The sequence below is a fragment of the Herpailurus yagouaroundi genome, unplaced genomic scaffold, assembly GCF_014898765.1.
Source record: "Herpailurus yagouaroundi ecotype Mexico unplaced genomic scaffold, PumYag 410, whole genome shotgun sequence".
Classification (NCBI taxonomy): Eukaryota; Metazoa; Chordata; class Mammalia; order Carnivora; family Felidae; genus Herpailurus; species Herpailurus yagouaroundi.
Window position 1 is genome coordinate 1,458,895 of NW_024412627.1, and position 15,696 is coordinate 1,474,590.

At 53.5% G+C, this 15,696-nt stretch overlaps 1 long non-coding RNA gene across 1 annotated transcript in view; it reads right to left on the reverse strand.

Moving 5' to 3' along the window:
- LOC121022476 (uncharacterized) overlaps positions 1–15,696 on the reverse strand; it is a 55,688-nt gene that overhangs the window by 14,038 nt on the left and 25,954 nt on the right. Inside the window, exon 2 of the long non-coding RNA XR_005786964.1 lies at positions 6,280–6,429. This is a non-coding gene — a long non-coding RNA (uncharacterized LOC121022476). The remainder of the gene's footprint in view (positions 1–6,279; positions 6,430–15,696) is intronic.

Consider the following 15,696-nt stretch of genomic DNA (forward strand, 5'->3'; position numbering starts at 1 on the left):
TTAACCTCCAAAGGGCTTCCACTTCTGAAAATCTAGCTCAGAAACTCATCAGTGAGATGAAGTGTAGAGAGGCAGAAGCGGAGAAACGGCAAACTAGAGGCCCGTTTTTAGTGACAAGTTCCACCCGATAGAGCCAACTCTGCACCCAGGACCTGGTGCCTTCTCCCGTAGCCAAAGAGACCTATGAAATCATCTAAGCACACAGAAATGGGATGAGCGTTCTGCCACTAACATGCTCTGTGGTTTTGAGCAATCCCCTTCCTCCCCGAGCCTCAGTTTCCCCATCTGTAAAATGAAGTGGATAGACCTTAAAACTTAAGAAAGGATCTGATACTTATACTATTAGGTATGCTTGACCTTGCCTCTGATGACACAGGAGAATGGGTCACACTAGGGTAACACCACCCTGAAGTGGGAGCCAAGTGTCCACAGGGGGACAGGAGAACAGGGGACATCACCAGGAGCCCTGTGGCTGCAGTCAGCATATCCAATGGCCGGTTTGAATTTCTTGGATTTCTCAGAGGCATCTACAATCCGATACATCCAAAATGAAGTTCACATTCACCGTCTCTGCCAAAATTACACCTACCTCATACAAGCAAAGGCAACCAGCTTTCACCAAGATGTTCAACCCAAAAGCCTTGGGAGAAACCCTGATCACTCCCTTTTCCTCACTGCCCATCGGGAAACCCTCCTGAGTCTGCCTCCAAGGGTAGCCTGAAGCCAGCTTCGTGCAACACCATCCCCCATTCCAGCATTGCCTTCTCTCTCCAGACACTGGGTCTCCTCGCCTTCCCTCCTACTCCCTTCCTGCAATCAGTTCTTCCCACAGACCCGCAACACGGCCTTACTCCATTCCCACTGCCCCATTTAAACTCCCCCATGAATTCTATTACACTTAGAATAAAACTTAGGGGCACCTGGGTGGCTCAGTCAGTTGAGCGTCCGAGGGCAGTTCAGGTCATGATCTCGCGGTTCAGGAGTTCGAGCCCCATATCGGGCTCGATGCTGTCAGCGCACAGCCCGCTTCGGATCCTCTGTCCCCCTCTCCCTCTGCCCTTCCCCCGCTTGCGCTCTCTTTCAAAAATAAATAAATAAAAAGAATAGAATCTAAATCTCTTACAAAACCATACTGCCCTCTTCACCGAGTAGTATTTAGCTTCTAGGAGGAGAAACGTTTCTCGGGGGATAAACAGAATCTCTATGGATGGGAGAAAGGCTTGGCATTTCATGACTTTCTTCAAAATATTTTCAATATCAATCTGAAGGCTGTTTGCTCATCTGACATTTATCTTCATTGGGCGTGGGAAATGGTTGAAAGACAGGGAGTGGGGGGGGGAGGGGGCATTGCTTATAAATGTTGGGTGCTGGCAGAAGAAACCTCTTACACAAATCCATCCCAAAGAGTAGCCGCGGCCACTTGGCTCGATGAAATCTGCCCCATCTGCTTTGATTTATTCAGCCAGGGCGCCCCCTGATAGCTTGCTTCATTTGAAGGATAATTATCCACTGTGTTATAAACGCCGGTCCCTTGTCCCCGGGAAGTTGGTGTCAGGGAGGTTAGACAAGTGACAAGTGACAAAGCATGTCCAATCATTGCTCACACCCTGGGAGAGGCGGCCAGCTGAGGTCGGGTCACCGAGACCCGGGCACGTGCGGAGGGGTCAGCTGTGTCTGCCTGTGTTACTGACGGTGGCCCTTTGCCCATCTCCCGCACATATCAGAGGTATAGGCTGCCTTTCCAGGCTGCTCCTCCCAGAGCGGCGTCTTCCAGGGCTGTGCTCAGGTCAGCACCTGGAGCACAGGCCTACCTGGGGGTAGCAAGTCACTGCCGAGGGGTTTGTGCCCACGTGTTCTCGGTTTGTCCCTCCAGATCCTCTCAACCTGTTTCTACCTTCTCCGTGCCCGGGAGGCTGAGCTCTGTGGTGTGCATCAGTTAACTGCCTTGCAATCCGGCGTCGGGAGGGGTGTGGCTAATGGGAGGTGCCGACAGGACATGGGAGAGCAGGAGAGAGAGGTCCATGTGTTTCTTCTCCCCCGGAGGCCACAGACAGGAGTGGGTGCTTGTCATCTAACGAAACCCCAGGTCCCCCGGGTTCTGGGTGGCTCTCCCCCTTGCCTCCGGCTGCCTCTGGATGCCACCCTTCCGTGCCAACAAGTGGTGATGGCTCCCCCTTGTGGCTAGACCCAGGAACATGGCCATCTTGGGCTGGCCGCTCTTAATCGTGCCCGGGCCACTGCACGGAGTCTCTTCTATAAACTGCCCTCAAGTGCTGCTTGCAGTGGGCACCACTGGTGGCATTTCCTGCCAACACTTTGAACGACACTGGGCCATCCATCTGACGCCCGTGACTCCTCTGCACAAGGACGCAGGGTGATCGGACTGGGAACAAGACATTCTTCCCGCAAATACAGAGCCGTGCCACATACCCTGTGCAGGGCGGCTACGATATGACTGCAAATACACAAACGTGGAGAGCTCCTTGTCCGGAAGGGAGACTGGGGAGCTGCCAAGGGCCCAGGGGATCCAGGGGAGGACGCCTGTGGGGAGTCGAAAAGGACTTCCCGGGGGGGATGGCCGCTGGGCAAGAGCTGAAGGTTGAACTGGGGTCGGCTGCGAAGAGCCCCAGGCAGAGGGAAGTCACAGGTGGCACTGGGGGTAAGCAAGTACAGTCTGTCTGGGGACCTAGGAGTCAGTCAAGCTGCAGGCAGAGATTGCAAACAGTCATTCCAGACCCTTGGATTCAAGTGATAGTAACCGTACTCAAACGAGTTTAAAATGGAAGGGAAACTTTTTGGTCCACGCAACTGCGTAGTTCAACACAAGACTGCCTTCAGGCACAGCTGGATCCAGGGCCTCAAATAAAATTGTCCGCCCTCTCTCTTTTCCACCACCAGCACCGTCTCCACCCTTTTGACCCCCTACTTATGTCAGGTCTTGACTTTTCGAGACTTATTATCGCCCACCAGGTACAAGTTTCCACCACTTGGAAGAAGAGAGAGCTGCCATATCCCCTCAACTCCAAGACCCAAAAGACAAGGCACCACTCCTTCCTCCTGCTACAAACAAACGAATGGGAAACCCAAGAGCTGTTCCCCTGAGTTATATACCCGTTCTGTAACCAATCACTGTAACCAGAATTTAGTGAGGGATTATATTTGCTGAGCCAGGGTCATGTGACTCCCCGGTGAGGTTGGGGACAGGCTGTTCTCAGTGGCGGCCCATCAGAGTCACAGCAACGTTGTGGGGGTGGAGAGCAGTCCCTCAGGACGGTTGTGCAGGAGTAAAAGCCACCCGTGTCCGTCATGGCCAGATGTGAATTTGGGGAGGGGAGCAGAACCGCTCGGGGGACATTGTGCCCTAGCTGGCGTGTGCCAACCATGAACTCCCCTCTCCTCCCCCGATGCTCACACACACCTGTCAGAGCCCACCTCCCATGCCGGTTGCCATGCTCTCGTGCAGACACATTCCCAGTTGTGCTTTGACTTCATGGATGACCTCTGCTGGATGACCTCTTCGTGGATGGTCCCAACTTCTGATCTTGGGTTCCCATCTCGACTCTATCTGCTTGAAACAGGGGCCTGACCTTGGCACCTGGATGAAACCACCACCTCCTCGCCACCGTGAGTGTGTCCCCAAGGTCTGGGGTCAGGACTAGCAGCAGGAGGTCAAGTCCACCAAGAGCTGCCTGCGGGCGGCACGTCCTCTCACATCAGGCATGAGTGTGAAACAAGGCGCCAAGGCTTGGAAGGACAGCAAAGACAGGACAGGGCCCCAGGCTAGGAAACCAAAGCGGAAGCCAAAACCTTGGGAAGGGACGTACTCAGGAGAGTGGAAGGGCAGACAGAGGAAGAGACAAACTCCGAGCAGCCGTCACCAAACGTGACAGGTCCTAGACGCTGTGGAGTCTTAGAGTCATAGGTTCACATCCTGGTCTGATGCTTACTTGCTCTGTGGCCTTGGGCAAGTCACTTCACCCCTCTGAGCCTGCTCCCTCTATAAACAGTACTCTCACCAGAGATCCGCCACCAAAGATTCATTCACCAGCGTGCTAAGAGAATTAAATGAGTGACTTTTGTTGCACACACGATGACATACAGTAAATTGCTCTACAGACGCTGTGGTGTGGGTTAAGGCAAAGGCAGATGCTATAACAAATATACCACAACATCTCAGCGACCTAAAACAAGAGAAGTTGCTCCCTCACTCATGGACCGCCTGATGTGGTGCTTCTGGGTGTTGGCTTCCCCATGGCCGTTCTGGAACCCGGGCTCCTTCAGCTCTGCCCTCATCTAGAACGTTCTCCACACTGTGGATGATAGGGGAAGACTTCAGAGGGCACACGCTTTGACCCAGAAGTGACACGTAGCACTTGCATCACATTCCGTTGGCCAGGACTGGTCCACGGTCCACCTTAGATGCAAGGGAGCCTGGGAAATCGAGCCCTTAGGCTCCTCTCAGCAAGAACTCTACGCTGTGGGGGAGGGGAACATAATTCTCCCACGGCCCGCTCCCTGCCTCGGCCATGACTGTCACTGGTTCCCCCGCTCGAGGAACACTGGCCGTTCCCAAGAAGGGCTAAGGTCAAGGGCTGGGGAGAGTCAGAGGTTGAGATCGGAGTGCCAAGAGATGGCTGACCCAGACAGCCCTCTTCCCCCTCGCAGAGACACTCTGGTAAGGAACAGAGAGGGGAGCACCGAGGAGAAGCCCCTGCCAATCCCACACGCCTGCCCCCACCAGGAGGCTCCCACCAAATGCTGCTGGCTGCAGCCTCCTGGGCCCCTGGGGTGTGGAATAAGTAAGCCATACCCAGGTACCGTTAAATAGTGTATTTACAAGTGAAACCGACCTCACAACCCGACACGGGAGAAATTAGGGAGGCGGTTTTATCTCTTCGAAGGCTCACTTAACCTCCTTACTGCTTCTTGCTGGGTGGGTCCTCCTCCTTCCCTGGTGGGCAGTGTCCCCTCAGGTTCCGGGAATCAGGCAGCTGGGAGTTCGGTTCCCGGCCCCGCCACTTACCGGCTGGATGGCCTTAGGTGAGACATTTCATCTCTTTGGGGACGTTTCTCACCTGGGAGGTTGTAGCAAATGATACCTACTTCTCAAGGCCATCGGAAGGAACGAGACTCAGGCCAGCACCTGGCACATAGCAGGTGCATAGTGAGCGGTATCTCTTATTACTGTACTTAAAGCCATTGAGCCATATGGTGACAACCTAAGGCCAGCTTAGTGCTCTGAGTAAGGCAGCGCTCTGGCTAAAAATCACAGGCTCTGGGGCGCCTGGGTGGCTCAGTCGGTTGAGCATCCAACTCTTGATTTCAGCTCAGGTCATGATCCCAGGGTCCTGAGATAAAGCCCTGCATTGGGCTCCAGGCTGGGTGTGGGGTCTGCTCGAGATTCTCTCTCTCCCTCTCTTTCTCTGCCCCTCCCCTGCCACACTCACTCTCTCTCTCTCTGTCTCTCTCAGAAGAAGAAGAAGAAGAAGAAGAAGAAGAAGAAGAAGAAGAAGAAGAAGAAACAACAACACAGGCTGTAGTTATAACCCAGCTCTGACCTTGAATAGCTGTGCGACCTTGGGCAAGTAACTCAAACTCTCTGAGCTGCAGTTTCCTCAGAGAATCAAAAATGGGTCATAAGGTCTTTGTGACAATAAGGCAGAGAAAGCACTCAGCACCGAGCCCACAGCTTGAGCACCAGTCATCAATGCGGCGCGGTTAGGGGTGTTATTTTTAGAGGAACACTGAGGCGTTACCACCCAGCATCCCTCCTGCCAGATGGTTTTAATTCTGATTCTTGCTTCTTCACTGAAGCTGTTGATAGGCGGGCTTGGGAGGAAATATTTATTTAAGCCGCTGACTCTCCACCCCGGTTGCACATTAGAATCACCCAGGGAGCTTTGTGAATCCTTATGCCCAGACAGGCAGCCCTGGCCAATAAAATCAGAATCTCCGAAGTGGGACCCAACCTCAGGGTGTCAGTCCCCAAGGGGCTATCGCTCAGGGGGAGAGCATTTGACCACAGAGCATAAGTCCCCAAGGTGCCCAGGTACAGCTGACAATGGCTCTTAGAGCATCACTGGTGCCGGCTGATTTGCATATACAACTCAGCAGAACCACCAACAGTTGTTGGAGACAGATGTGAGTCCACACCCCCCTCCCCCGCCTCTCTTTTACTCTAGGAGGAAACTGAGGCACAGAGCGGCGAAAGGACGTAGTTAGGTATCGTCACCCCCGTTCCGGAAACAAGGAAGCGAAGCCTGCCCCAACGGTCCCTACCCGGTGCAGAGGTGAACCACAGCCCGGCGTTTGTGTGGGAATCACGTGACGGCCGTCATCCAAGTGGCCAGGGGCCTCCTGTCGGTAGCAGCAGCTTCGGTGGAGGAACGCAGCGTTACGAAAGCTCCCAGGGGCTTCCACGGTGCGGCCCTGGGGGGAGAACAAAGAGGCCGCTTTAGTCTGCTTTTGCATGGGACCCTGAGCCAGGCCCTCCCGGCTCTGCGTGCCGGATTTGGAATCTAGCAAGTGAAAGCGTAAGTGCGGTGGGGGCTTCTGGAACAGGAAAAAGAACATTGGTGATGAAATCTAAATAAAGTCTCTAGTTCACTTAATAATATCGTACCGGTGTTGATGCACCACGGTAAGGTAAGCTACTAAGATCAGAAGAGGCTGGGTGAAGGGTATTCTGAAACTCTCTGCACCATCTACAAGAGTTTAATAAACGAGTAAGCGAAAAGGCCGGCTGCTCCTTGGTGGCTTTCTGGAACACACGCTGGGGACCTGCACTGGGGGAGAAGGAGACTGCCCAGGACGGACCCTTGTTTATGGACGGAGCTGGGCACCTGCCCATCCGCCCAATTCCTACGCCGAGGCCTGAGGCCCCCGGCACCTCAGAATGTGGCTGTATTTGGAGGTGGGGCCTTCCAAGAGGTGATTCAGCTAAACTGAGATGTGAGGGTGGCGCTCATCCCATCTAACTGGCGTCCCTACAAGAGGAGAACAGGCCCCAGGGAGAGACATCACAGATGTGTGCCTACCCAGGAGAGGCCATCCACGGGCCACGGAGAGGGGCCTCAGGAGAAGCCAGCCTTGCTCCTGGACCCCTGCTGTCGGACTTGCAGACTCCAGGAGCATGAGAACACAAGTCCCTGCGCTGGGAGGCCCCCCCACGCTGTGGGACTTTGCCCGGCAGCCCAGCGGACTGTTAGAGCTCCCCAGAGACTCCTGCCTGCGGGGCCTCCTGGGAGAAGGGGAGAGAAAGAAAAGGAGGGTGGGCAGGAGGAAGAGAGGGAAGAGGCAGAGGAGGAGGAGGAGATGAAGGCAATGAAAGAGAGATGAGAGAAGTTTCCAGAAGAAAAAGAAGAGGAACCCGGAGTTTGAGTCCCACCTGGGACTGGCTGTACAGGTCCTTTAAATATTGACAACTTTCAAGGGGCACCTGGGTAGCTCCGTCGGTTAAGCGTCTGACTCTAGATTTCGGCTCAGGGCATGATCTCACGGTTCGTGTGTTCGAGCCCCACGTCGGGCTCTGTGCTGACGGCAGGGAGCCTGCTTGGGATTCTGTCTCCCTCTCTCTCCTCTGCCCCTCCCCCACTCACACACTCATGCTCTCACTCTCTCTCTCTCTCAAAATAAATAAATAAACTTAAAATATATATACATTGACAACCTTCCCAAATAGTTGGCGAACAGCTGCCCCCAATGGCCCCCAGCCAGCCTGTCCCCGCCCAAGATCCCCCAGCTCTCCCCAGATCCAAGGGGGGCTCCAGACCCAGTCTTCCAGCCATCCTTGTCCTGATAGGACAGGGACGTCCAGGCTGGTGACAACCATTGCAACCCTCACCCTGTCCCCTTACCCCTTACCTACCCACAACTCTCTGTGCAACTTCAGGTGACCTGCTTCCTGGTCCCCTGCTTTCTCATCTTTAAAACCCTGGAGTTTTTCTGAGCTTTCAGAGAAATTTCAAAGGGGAAGGTCTCAGTACAGTGGCTGAGGGGTATAGTCCCTAGTGCCTATTAATGCTGGGGTCTTCACTCTAATTGTGGTCACCAGGGAGCGGTGACAATTGACAACTCGCCCGTGCCTCCTGGCTGTTGTGATAATGCCGACACCTGTCATAAGCAGGAAGAGCCAGGGTAAGGGAGTGGCCTCTTGGGTTGGCAGAATCAGCCCTACAGCCTGGACCCTGCAAGGGTACATCTATTGACCCCACCCAGTGCCCCATAGACTCTAGGGAATTCGGGCTCCAGCCAGGCTCCCTAGGGGGATCTGCTGATCCGACGGGGACTCGCCCTGAGAGTCACAGAGCTGGACGGGGGAGGCTGAGGTCAAGCTAGAATTAGGAACACCAGTCAGAAAAACTGAGACAGTGGCCAGGAATGGGGAGACAGAGGAGGGGAACACAAACACAGCGACGTTTGGGGGAAGGCACCTGGACTTGCCCAGATCCTCGACATTCAGGGCTGGGGCTGTGTGGCTGGGCCAGCGCTGTCTGCCGATGGTAATTTACTGAGTACATACGAGGTCCCAGGTGCTGAGCTATAGCTGTTCCGCACTTACGCATAACTCAACCACAGCTCAGCCGGGTCTTGCCGAGACACTGTAAATCAAAGCCCATTTCGCAGATGCAACAAATCGAGGGCCCGGGATAAAGAGTAACTTGTTCGAGGTCAAGCAGAATGCATGATGTAATCCAAGGAAAGAGGTTAACACGCCCCCTCAATAAATGTTTAGCTAGCATTAAAAAATGATGATAATAATCATAAAAGGTCAAGTAGAGAAGCCATGATGGGAATCCAAGTCTCTGTGACTCCTACAGCCAAGCTGACCCATAAAACCCTAAAATCTTCCCTCCCTAGCTGGGGCTGGTCTGCTTCAGGATGCGGGCTGCCTGGCGGGGAGCAGGGCAGGGGCCAGCAAGGACGGGCTGATGGCCCTGGTGGCTGTGTCCACTCCCCCGGGCTCCTCGGACCGGGTGGTAGGAGTGAGAGGAGAAGCAGACGGCGGCCACATACGGGGGGCTGGCCGCCCGCGCCACGTGGGCTACCGAAGGCCATGACCATGTGACCATGTCAACAGTAATCGCTTCCCCCACACCGCATGCCGGCCGGGGCTGCGGGTGGCGCGACAGGTCGGGAAATTAAGATTGAAAAGCACAGTGGAGGGAGCTCAGTGCTCGGGGAGCGACTGCCTCCCGCCTCCGCCTCCGTGGGAGGAAGAAGAGAAGTCACGCCCACGTGCTGAGCTGGGACACCTCCCGCCCCGCCCCCTCCTCCTCCACCATCGCCCCCCGAAGCCTGGGGGTGGCGGAGCCCCCGCCATTCCCGGAGGCTCTTGACATATTAAAAAATAAAAGAAGGCCCCCCCAAAAACCTCAGCAGAGTCAAGGCACATCTCCAGTGAACATATTAACATTTTTAAAACCCTCAGGAAAAAAAAGGCAAAGCAATGTAATTATACTTTTCATAAGATAATTATGGGAGTTCTAAAATATTATCAATTCCGTGTTCCCTGTGGGCAGTGAGGTCCAGGTTTGGGACATAAATTTAAAGTTTGAGAATAAATGACTTCTTTCAGACCTGTTGGTGGATCTCTGAATATAATGGTGTAAAAAGAGTCTTATTTGGAAGTCAGAAACCTAAATCGTGTGCGTGTGTGTGTGTGGGTACGTGTGTGTGAGCATTTAGTATGCGCCAGGTAGAGCACACAAGAGAGCTTTGTAGGCAGCAACGCACTTGCACGTCAGCAACCTTAGGAGTAGGTGCTCTTAGCAACCCCACTTTCCAGATGGGGAAACTGAGACCAAAAGGGCCCGGAATGGCAGAGCTGCTTTGGAGCTCAGGGCATCTGGCTGTAGGGCGTGTGTTTGTACTGCCAGGATGGCTGCATCTTCAAGTCTCCTGAGCAGGCGAGGCCTGGGCACACGGACCCCCTGGCCATCCCCCTCCACCAAAGCAACACTTAGGTCCCGCAGGTTAAAAATAGCCCCCCCTCCCCCAGCGTGGCACATTGTTTAGGCACCTCCAACAGCAGCGGGCCCTGGCACACCCACCTCCCCTCCTAGGCTGAACGCTACCCAGTTCCTAGCCCTGGAGGGAGCGCATCCCAGACCCGGTGGGCTCACACAGCAGAGCATGGGATTCTTGATCTCCGGGTTGTGAGTTCGAGCCCCACATTGGGTATAGAGACTACTTACTTAAATAAATAAACTTAAAAAAAAAAAAAAAGTACCAGTCAGGGCTGCGACTGCCTCCCCAGCTTGGGGCCCACCCAGGGGGTCCCCACCTCCCATCGCCACCCCCAGCTTTCGTCCGATGCCCAGCTCAACTACCTTCCCCAGAGAGTGCTTTCTCCCCTGATCATGTTCATCATCACCCTGTTTCATTTTCTCCATGATAACTTACTGAAATCTAAAATTTCCCCATCTATTCAATTACCTCTTCGCATATTTATTGTCGGTCCCTGTCCAGCAGAATTTAAGCTCAAACGTAAAAAAGCTACATCCCTAGCACCTAGTGGCTGGCACATAGTAGCTTCTCAATAAATACATTGTTCAATAAGGGAAGGCTGAGGTCCCAACATCAGCAACATTTCTGGGGAGAAGGCAGGATGGTTATTCTATAAATTCACAACCCCCCCAAAAAAAGTTTTCCAATAAGTTTTTAAGTTATTGTGTTGAATGAAGCTTTAGAAGAACAGGAAGGAAGCGCACAGCCCTAGCATCTGATCATTGCAAACGTCTAGTCATTCTTGTAATGAACTTAAACTGTAGCAGGAACCATAGAGGGAAGAATTGAGGGGGAGCATTCCCCAACGGTGATGTTCTTAAACAGTACCCTGTGGGATGTTGTATTAACCTCAGAAGTTGGCCTTGAAAAGTCTGGATACAAGACTTCCCGTATGATTAAGGATAGGAGTCTTGCCTATGTGCCTTTCTGACTCGGAAGGGGACCTTATTAGCAATATGCAGCGTCTGTCTTTGAGGACTGCCAAGCATGACCTAAAGAGACCCATATTAGTTTAAACAGTGTATCTTCAAAGCCTTCTTTTGGTAATTAGCAGGAAAAAAAAAAAAAGTTACCGTGTTGATACAACTATTAAGACCTTGGCAAAAAGCCGTTAGAGCAAGCAGTATAGACACAGGAGTGGGTCTGCTTCGCAAAGACTGAACCAGAAGCGGTCAGACCATGAGAAAGTGGCCAAGTAGAATGGACTTTTCCATTTGCACATTCCCCACCAAACAACAGCCTAGACCCTGGGCTCCTCCCCCGCCTACAGCCATACAAACACGTCCTCCTCAGGCTGGCCCAGCCTGCACTTCTGTCCACATACCCGGCAGTGGGAGGTCACCAAAGAGAAGAGGGGAGGGAGGAGCTCCATGTTTTGCTGGCCTCGGAGGAGGTAGGGAAGGAAGCTTCTCTTCCCTGAACACCTAATGTGTACCAGGCTCTCTGGTTTTCATCCCCATAGCGATTACAAATCCCCGTTGTACAGATGAGAAAAGCAAGCTCACAGAAGCCCCGTGATTTATCCAATGCACCCAGCAAAGGACCAGAGGGATTCAGGCCCACCAGGTGCCCCGAAGCTTTATCACACTGATGCTGCAAGGCTGGGTGTGGGCGGGCGGGAGGGTGGGGGTTAGATCTCCCTTCTTGCTACGTGATTGTATGCATTTCCTATCTCTGCTAGAACAATTCCCACAAATTGAAGAGTTGGATGGTTTCAAACCACTCAATTCTGTTACTTCATAGTTCTGCAGGTCAGAAGTCCTAAAATGAACGGGTCTGTGTTCCCATGGGAGGTTCTAGGAGAGAATCTGTCTCTGCCTTTCTCTTATAAGGACCCTGTGATTACCTTGGCCTCTCCAGATAAACCAGGATACTTTCCCATCTCAAAATCCTTAATCTCACCCACAAAACCCTTTTTGCCACGAGGGAACATATTCACAGGTTCCAGGATTAGGATGTGCACGCCTTTGGAGGACCATTATTCCGTCTGCCACAATGACTTTGAATGTCCATCAACCCCGATCCCCATCATGGAGGGGAGGGCAATATAATATCAGAAAAAGTACCTGCACCACAGAGAGAGTCAGACAAAGTGCTGATGTGCAGGCTATAGGGGGAGCCTAATGGGGTCTTCACACAGTGTGTGCAACGGGCGAGGCGCTGTTCCAAGCTCTCGCTACGGTTAACCCACTGAACTATGAGAACGGCTCTATCACGTAGGCACTGTTCTTATCCCATTTTACAGATGAGGAAACTGAGGTGCAAAGCAGCCAAGGGACTTGCCCAACCCAGCTGATAAGTGGGTGGGTTGGGCTTCGAACCCAGGCCCAGAGTCCTTGGAGCTGGACCCTCGCCGAGGTGTCAACCCCCACCTGTGTATAGTGTTGACTTTTACAACCGCTTCATGACATAACTCGGCTTCCATTTCTTGAGGGTTTATGATGTGCCAGGCTGTGGGGCTGTGCTAAGCCCTTTGAGTTCACTGTCTCACCCAATCCTCCCACAATCCTGGGGCACTGAGACCACTCCCTTTTGTAGACATGAGATAATAACAAGAATAAAGACAAACTTGAGCTCCTGGACTTTAAAATCCAGGCTGTTACCGAGGTGCCTGGGTGGCTCAGTCAGTTAAGCATCCGACTTCGGCTCAGGTCATGATCTCGCAGTTTGTGAGTTCGAGCCCCGTGTCGGGCTCTGTGCTGACAGCTCGGAGCCTGGAGTCTGCTTTGGATTCTGTGTCTCCTTCTCTCCCTGCACCACCCCCCAACCCCGCTCACACTCTGTCTCTCTCAAAAATAAACATTAAAAAATATATATTAAAAAAAAAATCCATGCTGTCACCACCACAGTCCCCTGCTCCTGGGTGGTTTGCCAAGCCTCCGGACAGGACCCCCAGTCTGGTGGGTCTGCAGAGCCCTTGCCTCCCTCCACAGAGCGCGCTCTGCCCTACAGCAGTGGTCCAGGGGCGGGGGAGGCAGCGTCAGTAATGTATGACATCCGAGAGATAAAGCGTGTCCGTAAACGCTGCTGGCAGAAGTTCATCCATGGTGCATGGGGGTTTTATTTCCCAGCTCGGATGAAGGCAGCTCCTGCCTTGCCTTGGGCCAGCATAAAGAGTTGACCTGCTAAGGTTACATTTATCTCCAGAGACAGCCCCCCACAGCAGGTGCTGGGGCTGGGAGTGCCACAGTGACATGGAAGCAGCGCCCCCCACCCCCACGCCCTCCTCCCCACCAAGCTCAGCTGAGCCCAGCTCAGGGTCATGTCAGTTTCCCACACTAGGTCCTACGCCACCCCTCTTATTGATTTAAATCTTGCTGACTCCAGCTTCTGGGGTGAAGCCCCATGGTTAGTCTCCACACGTGGCATTCAGGAGCAGAGACCTGGGCGTCCCCATCCAAGGCCACAGTTTACGAGTCACCCAGCTGGTTATTTTTTCCTTTAAAGGTTACTGACTTGAAACCCCTGTAATGGACGACAGCCAAGTTTGGAAATCAAAAAGCTGCTTTAAGTATAAGTCTCAGGAGGGAGTCGCCCGTGAAGGGGAAATCTGAACTTAGCACGACTCCTGGAGCATAGTAGGTGCTCATGAAAATATTTACCAAAGGAAGGGCCCAAGGGAGGGAAGGAGGGAAGGAGAGAGGAGGCTTAATTTCAGGGGTGATCATGTTTCCCGCTGAAAGAGACAGCGAAGCTGACAGTTTTATTGTTCAATTGTTTCGTATGGATTTTGAGTAAAAAATAAATTGGCTTCTCTTAAAGGGGACAATCTTGAAAGCCTGGGAGACTGGTGGTGAATCATGCGTGAATGCCCTTGGCCTTCTTCCTGGCAGTGGGAACTCCCTGTTTGCAGCCAGGAGGACCTAGAGCTCAGTGGGGGTGAGAATGACCCCCTGACTGCCCTCCCCCAGGCCTGGCCTGGGGTCCCAGGGGAGGAAGGCAGTATCCCAGAGGAGCCCCCATATCCCCTCCTGCTGCTCATTGTTTGCACATAACTCCCCTGAATGGGGGGCCCCTGTTAGGTTCATGGCCCTTCTGTCTGTGGGATCTGCCCTGAGACCTGGCACCCGCTGCCTCCTGCTAGTTCTGGGATCTTGGGCAAGTCTCCTCCTCATCTGTAAAATAGGTCTAAGAAAACCTCCCCTCCCAGGACTGCTGTGAGGCTTGGGTGAGATGTACGCGGCACGTGCAATGCAGAGCCTGCCTCAAATTAAGCTCCATCAACGTCCAAAGCAGGAAGTTAAACGGCTCTCAAAGGTATGAAGGTGCCCTTCTTCCCCAAGGAGAGACAAAGAGGCAGAAGTTGTCACAAAACAAAATTCAACGCATTATGTTTAAAGTCCTAATCGGCTTTATTTGGTGATTCACGAATAGGGTGGCATCCCATCCAGCAGGTAGAAAGGAGCCCTGAAGAGCTGCGCGGGAGGGCGGACTTTAACAGGCAGAAGGACATGGGGCGAGGAAGTTATTCTAGCAAAGAGCTGAAGGTCACCCTCCTTTGGGGGACCGCTGGGGTCCATCGGGCGGGCTACCCACTGGTGCTGACCGGGAAATTCCAGAATAACGAGTTAGGGATACATTCCCGGGAGACACTGAAACAACAGTTGGGTTAGGTATAAAGTCTTGATTTGGCGTTGGGGCTTAGCACAAGGGACTCCATTTTGGGTCCTGTGTCTCTTTTTTAACACAGTCAAGGGATGGAACTTAGGGCATGCCCAGAGAAACTGGCTCCGCTTGAAAATGGGCAGAGGGAAGCCTTTCCCATAAAGACCCACTTGTCTTTTTCGAGGCGGGGAGGTCAAAAGTCAGCCTAAGAGAGGGCAAAGGGTATTAAGGAGAAACCCAGAAACCAGTCAGGACTCTTTCCGTTGTACTTGAAAGAAACCAACTGAACACGGTTTGGTTGATGAAGGGGAAGGTGTTGGCTCGTGTAGCTCGAAGTCCGGCTTCAGGCATGGCTGTATCCAGACACCAAAGGATGGTGTCGGGAACCTGTGCCTCTGCACTGCTGTCGCACTCCGGCAACTTCTCCGCTCTAGATGTGGCTTTCTCTCCGCCTGATGGGCAGCCCCAGTGGCAAGAGAGCCCCTTTTCCCACAGGCCCAGCCGAAGGCCCACAACCGGCTTTCATTGACCTGCCTCAGGTCACATGCCTGTCCCCGAACCAGTCACTGCAGCCAGGATGGCCGGCCACGAGTATGGGTCACTCGTCCGCTCTTCAGGCTGGAAGATCGCATCGGCCCCACCTGGACCAGTAGGATTTAGAGTGAAAAGGATGAGTTCCCAAAGGAAGATGAGGGCGCTGTTCCAGAAGGTGGAGAAATGGCTGCTGGGCAGGCAACAGTGGCAGAAGGCCTTGTGGGGCTGCAGCCGGGACGGTTTGCTCGGCCCTGACTCACTCTCGCCACGGCCTGCTTTCATTTCTGTCTCCAGCTCCGTGGAACATCAGACTCTGAGCGGGGGGATCCAAGCCTCTGGTCCACGTGTGGGGGAGAGCACATCAGCCTCCCATTCCGTGCCGTGAAGACGAGCTCCCCGTTGCCCACCACACAGCCGATGGCCATCACCCATCAATTCAGTGCTTGTCAGCCCCGGCCCCGTTCATTGTCTCGCGCGCCCTGGCTTCACCCGGCTCAGCTCCGGGATCGTCCTGCCTTTGTCCTCCCCTTCAGACTCAAGCTGGTTCCT